The sequence below is a fragment of the Rattus norvegicus genome, chromosome 11 (genome assembly GCF_021556685.1).
Source record: "Rattus norvegicus strain SHRSP/BbbUtx chromosome 11, alternate assembly SHRSP_T2T, whole genome shotgun sequence".
In the NCBI taxonomy this organism is placed as follows: Eukaryota; Metazoa; Chordata; class Mammalia; order Rodentia; family Muridae; genus Rattus; species Rattus norvegicus.
In genome coordinates this window covers 16,242,595-16,249,645 of record NC_141544.1, presented here as the reverse complement: position 1 = coordinate 16,249,645, position 7,051 = coordinate 16,242,595, and positions in this window count along the sequence as shown.

Sequence of the window (7,051 nt, the reverse complement as noted above, 5' to 3'; positions counted from 1 at the left end):
TGGGAGGAATTGATCTATTGACTTCTAAATAGTAGCCAATACTTCAAGAAAACCTATCTTTGCAAGGTATCCTCTTTGTATCTTAAGGCTGCAAAGACTAGAAACTATCAAGCACATTGTGCGTCATGTGTTAGTGGTGTGTCAGTTTTTATACAGATAGTATCTTCCTTTTATGGATGTTTAAAGAATTCCTCTGAGTCATAAGAGTTCTGAAATTTCACAGATGTCTATAGTATAGTTGTTTTATTATTATTATTATTATTATTATTATTATTATTATTATTATTATTATTATCTGTATCACTATGTATTTCGTTGTTGTAACTAAGATCAAGTCTCACTGCCAAGATATCTTGAAGCTTTCTGTGTAGCCCAGGCTTGCTTCAATCTTGTAACAAACCTTCCCTATCTACCAAGTGGTAAATACAGGCACTTGCCTTTTCTTTTTGTCAGCTTCTCATTGTCTTTTCACTTTCTAGAGAAATGAGATACATTTAACACAAATCTCTGTGTTCATTTTCATCCAGGTTGCCCATCCATCGACTTGATGTCCAATGACAGACCTTTCTTAGGAACTGAAGGGATTATAAATGTAGCTACTCAAGCTTTCTTACTCTTCAAGTTTACAGCGACTGTCTTAGTTACTCTCCTGTGAAGAAACACCATGACCAAGGCAACTTCTATATGGAAACATTTAATTGGGGTTGGCTTAGAGTTTTGGAGGGTATTAGTCAAACAGGCCACAGTACCTGAGCAGTTGCTGAGAATTTGCATCCCCAAGCATCAGGTAGAGAGAGCCAGACTGGGCCTGGTATGACTTTTGAAATCTCAAAACCCACCCACAGTGACATACCTCCTCCAAGAAGACCCCCACCTCCTAGTCTCTAGTAAACAGTCCAGCAACTGGAGAGCAAACATCCAAACATCTGAGCTTATGGAGGTCGTTCTCATTGAAACCTCCACAGGAGCCCTGAACTCTTCAGCCTTTTCTGCATTCTCTCTATCTATGACACTACAGATACCTTCTTTCCAGATACCCCAGCAACTGTTTCTTCAGCGATCCTTCCTCTTAGAATGGCGGGGTTATGGGCTTTGGTTCTCCCTCTGTTTCGTCTCACATCTTCATTGGCTAAGTCTTCAGCATGTTCTTCAGGATACATGTAGAGCCGGATGATAATTTATGACCATGGTCTTTGAAGCACCATCAAGACACTGTTGACTAAGTTCAGCAAGCAAGATGGGGCTCCACCATCTCCTCTGCCATCTTGCTTCACGTATAGAAAACTTGATTTTTTATTAGTCAGTGAGTGAAACTGTTATGATGGATTGAATTGTGCCTCCCCCCAAAAGATATGCCAGAACCTGTGAATAGAATTTGGTTTTGAAAATCAGATGATCCCAAGCTTTCAATAGCTTGCCTTGTGTATCACAGCTTTCAACTTTCACTTTATAGTTGGGAATATATATCTTCACTAGGAAAAAAGTCTTCATTTTTTTTTTCCTGGGTTTTGTAGTATGGTGTTTTCTTGTCATGGTGGGTAATAGGTAGGAATACATAGTTAATAGTTAACTACATGAAGATAGACATTGGATATTTTAAGCACACTGTGCTGCTAAACTGTAAGGTATTAGAAGTTTAGTATTAGATGCACTTTTAAATGGATGATAGATATTTTCCATTTACAAAGGAGTTAATCTGGAGATAATTCACCATCACCTAAGAACTGTCTCTAGAACAAGTACAGACTTAATTAAGTTGGAAAGCATTAAAATGTTTCTAGTTCAGTGTGAATGGTGTTCGTATAAACACAAGGAAATTTAAATAAGGACACAAAGGAAGAATTCCATAGAACAACAGAGACAGAGACTGGAAGCTGCAGTTGTCTGTCAAGGAATATCAATGATTGCTGACAAACCACAAAAGCTAACAAGGGGCAGGAAGGATCCCTCCCCAACACACTGATTTCAAGAGTTGAGCCTTTATAAGTCCCCAGACTTATAAAGTCCCCCTGAAACCCAGTCTCACGTATGACAGGCAAGTGCCTTATCAGCAAGATACATCAATCAGACATGCGCCAACACCTTGACTTTAAGTTTGTTGTTTCCAGAATTGTAGGAGAACACATCTGTGTCACTTTTAGCTACCCAATTTGTGGTTGCCTGCCTATGAGCATTGCTGGGAAGTGCATATAGCTGCATTTCCTTGTTTTTTATGGCAACTCTGTGAATCCTGTTTCTATCAGTCTCACTTGCAAGAAGACCATAGTTAGTGAAGTGATAAAGAGTTGATGGACAAAGGTCTAAGATATGTGTCCCAGCCCTCCTCCTCTTTCAAAAGAAAGAAGGCCACACTTGAATAAATAGGCTTTTGTCATGGCCCATTCACATTTGGGAGAAGAGTTTTTACTCAGTCTACAGTTCAAGTATGAATTTCCTTCAAAAGCACCCTCATAGTCACCACAAGGATTATAGCAGATCCCAGTGGGCCAAGTCAGCCCACTCAGAAAACCATCACAGGTCTACCTGTCATTAACTTAGTAATGGCATGAATCAACTTAAGCCATACTTGATATCTAAATAAAGACAATATCAAGGATGTCTTGACACATAACAGCTATTCTGTGCAAACAGAAAACATCCTCACCCTCTTCCTAAAACTGAGGGCAACAACCCATGAGTTTTTTCATCTGATATCTTGTGACTTAGATACTATTATGTAAAATTAATAATACTTAATTACACTATCAAGTTGATACATTTTTACTTCTCAAATAAGAAAAATTGTTTCATATTTATATGTCTATATACAAACTCAAAGTTTCTATGAATACCTTATGCAAAATCCTATTCGTAACAAAATATCAGTATGTCATAATTGCAACAATTTTTCCTGTAACTGCCCAAGTGATTGTACTTGGAATTTGCTATTGTTTGGATCCAAGATGGATTCCTACTGAGGTCTCTGCAGTATGATATACATGTTCCACACCTTTCTTCTAGCTTTAGGTGGTTTGAGACTTGATGATTCTTGGGCTTGGCTGGGTCATTTTGGCCTCTACCTTCCTGTTCTTGTGATATGATGTGTTTGTATTGGTACCACATATATTAAATTAGGGGTCTGCTGTATACCAATTTGGCTTATCCTACACTATCACAAACAAACCTTTTTAGACATAAATTCATGTCCTGTAGAACTGGAGACTACTATTTCAGCATGTCAATACTTAACTCAGTTCTTGCTCTTAAAAGGTCACCCTACTCTCTTTGATGCTACAGAAATAGAAAACCTTTAGGAAAGTTGTTTTTAAAACTGACTTTCATATTCTGTAAAGATTGTCTCTATGTTCCCAAGGTTGACTTTTAACTTTTAAAAAAATATGTTTAAAAGTTTTAGTACATGTGCATTAGTGTTTTGCCCACATGTATGTTTTTGTGAGGGTGTTTGATCTCCTGGAACTGAAGCTAAAGACAGTTGTGAGCTGCCATGTGGGTGCTGGGAATTGGACACAGGTCCTCTGGAAGAACAGCTGATACTCATAACTGCTGAGTCAACTCTCCGGCCTGGCTATTTAACTTCTATGTATGAACAAATATTCAACAGTTCCTAGATCCTTAAATGATTCCAATAATTGAGGACACAAAAGTTATTAATAGAGAGACCTGGAGAACACTTTTTATTTTGTTTACTTTGTTTTTACGATGTTTTATTTTTGAGTGAGGTCCTCACACATCCAAGGCTGACCACACGTCTACCTTATGTAGCTGAGGGTGGCCGTGACCTTCTAGAGTGGGTTTTTTAAATTAATAGCACAGAAATATAATATACTATAATCATAAACTTAAAATAAGATGTTAGTAAAGGTAAATGTTCAGAGAGCAACAAAAATATCTTGGAAATCTAAAGCAGAATAAAACTATAGGAATAATAAATTATAAACACTTCAATATAAGATAATATACACATATGCCTTTTAATGGTAATCTCCTTTCCCTGTCTTCTTTATTTTTACTTTAATCAAAACTTGTTTTTCTAAGTCGTTTTGTATTGTCTTTGATTTTGTGTTGTATGGTAGTAAATATTTATAATGTATATAAAGATGATATAAATCTATATTATATGTAGCAGAAACAGAGGAAGGTACCAAACTTTCTATTCTAACACATAGGGTATGGAAGGACCAAACAGTGCTGTTATTTCTGTTTATAAAATAATGCACACCCCACACCTTTCAAAAATAAAGAAAATTATTTTCAATCTTAGTCAACTCTTTAATTAATTGTGAGGGAATAATGAAGTTGGTTTTAGTCTCACAAGGAACTAAGAACTGTACCCTCATTTCATTCATTCCTAGAAACTTGATGTGTTAGCACATGTGAATGATCATGTATCTGTAGGTGCGCATTCAAGTGTGTGTGAGCATGCATCCTGTGTGTGAAGGAAAGTAGACCATCTTCAGTGGCATTTGTTAGGCACCATCCTTCATTTTTTTCTGTTTTTTTGTATAAGTGGGTTCTAGGATGCAAACTGAGGTCCTTGTGTTTGCAAGTCAGTCTCTTAACCCACTGAGCTATTCTCCCTGTCCTTGTAGGGAACTGTCTTAGTCAGTACTGGAACTTACACAAGGCATGAAGCAGGAGCTGATGCAGAGGCCATGGAGGGATGTTACTTACTGGCTTGCTTCCCCTGGCTTGTTCAACTTGCTCTCTTATAGAATCCAAGACCACCAGCCCAGGGATGGCACCACCCACAATGGTCTGGGTCCTCCTCCCTTGATTACTGGTTGAGAAAATGCCTTACAGCTGGGTCTCATGGAGGCATTTACTCAACTGAGGCTCCTTTCTCTGTGATAATGTCAGCTTGTGTCAAGTTGACACACAAAACCAGCCAGAACAATTTGTTAATTTGACACACAAACACATCACTATTAAGCTTCAACTTTTACTTTCTTATTCATCTCCAAGATCTAAATAACTTTTAAGAGTCCCACAGTCTTTACATATTAAAAGTTCAATCCCCTTAAAGTAACCAATATCCTTTAAAATTTAAAGTCTTTTTAAAATTCAAAGCCTCTTAACTATGAACTCCACTAAAAATACTTTGTTACTTCAAGAGGGAAACATCAGGGCACAGTCACAATCAAAAGCAAAATCAAACTCTAACTGTCCAATGTCTGGGATCCACTTACAATCTTCTGGACTCCTCCAAGGGCTTGGGTTGCTTCTCCACCTCTGCCCTTTATAGCACACACCTTGTCTTCTAGGCTCTAAATGCTTCTACTCCACTGCTGCTGCTGCTCTTGGTGGTCATCTCATGGTACTGCCATCTCCAAATCTGTTCTGTCTTCTGCTGCAACTAGGCTTCACAAATAGCCTCTCATAGGCTCCCTTCATGGTGCCAACCCTCAACTCTTTTGCATGACCCCTTCAGCCCTGGTCCATCAATTGGAACTGAGGCTTCACCTTCACCAATGGCCTTCTATGGCCTCTCACAGTGCACAGCCTCAGCTGTTCTTCATGACCCCTTCATGCCTTCAGAACCAGTACCACCTGAGTGACTCTCACACACTACTTAGTCCAGCCACAGTTCGAGGTACAACTAAGGCTATCACCAGAACACAGCCTCTTTTGCTCTCAGAAAACACATCCCAGAAGATTTCACCTCAGTGATGCTTAGCTCCTGCTGACCAGCATCAATAGTCACAGTAATGCAACGGTTTCACTTCAGTAGTTCTGCTATATTGTTCGTCACAGCCGATTATTCAGCCCCAGACAACCAAAACCACAGAATCTTCACAATCAAACAGCAACAGCCCTAATAAGAGTCTTTAATCTTCCTTCTGAAATTTCACAAGCCAGGCCTCCATCTTCTGCACTGTTCTCAACAATATCTTCCAAGCTCCTATGGAACAGCACTCTTAACATCCCAAAGGCTCTTCTAGCTCAAAGTTCGAAAGTCCTTCCACGGTCCTCCCCGAAAACATGGTCAGGTTGTCATAGGAATACCCCACTTCTGGTAACAATTCGTCTTAGTCAGGGTTTCTATTTCTGCACAAAACATCATAACCAAGAAGCAAGTTGGGGAGAAAAGGTTTATTCAGTTTACACATTCACATTGCTGTTCATCACCAAAAAAAGTCAGGACTGGAACTCACACAGGGCAGGAAGCAGGAACTGATACAGAGGCCATGGAGGGATGTTACTGGTTTGCATCCCCTGGCTTGCTCAGCTTGCTCTCTTATAGAATCCAAGACTACCAGTCCAGGGATGGCACCCCCATAATGAGCTGGATATTCCCCACTGGATCACTAATTGAGAAAATGCCTTATAGCTGGGTCTCATGGAGGCATTTCCTCAACTGAGGCTCCTTTTTCTGTGATAACTTCAGCTTGTGTCAAATTGACACACAAAATCAGCCAGTGCAGGAACTTTCCCACAGGTCAAAACCAAAGAATGGATTAAGAAAAGAATAGGATTTGGGATCAGAGGGGAAGGATTTAGCTAGAAAAGTCCCACATGAAGAGAGGGCATATCCTAGAATCATCACTGTATTGGAACTGGAAGGGAAACTTTCAGACTTGAAATGGAGTTAAAATGGAAACTGAGAGGGCCATGGTCAGGAAGAGGTGTGCAACTGGTAGGTGACTTGCTATACATAAGCATCTGACGGATCCTTCACAGGTGCTGGCTATGTCTTTTGGAATAAATAAAACAGCAAATCCAAAGAAGTTATCTTTTTTTTTTTTTTTTTTGCAAATTACTTTAAAGAAATGTTACATGAAGGCTGGGAAGAAAATGTTACATGACTGCTCCTCCAGAGGTCCTGAGTTCAATTCCCAGCAACCACATGTTGGTTCACAACCATCTGCAATGGGATATGATGCCCTCTTCTGGTGTGTCTGAAGATAGCTACTATATATATATATGTATATATATATATATGAATGAAATGTTATATGAAAATTATATGAAGAGGTAAATGCTCATATTTCAATGGTGAGCAGCCACTTACATGGTCACAAAAATGGAAACATTACCTATTGATTTCAGCCAC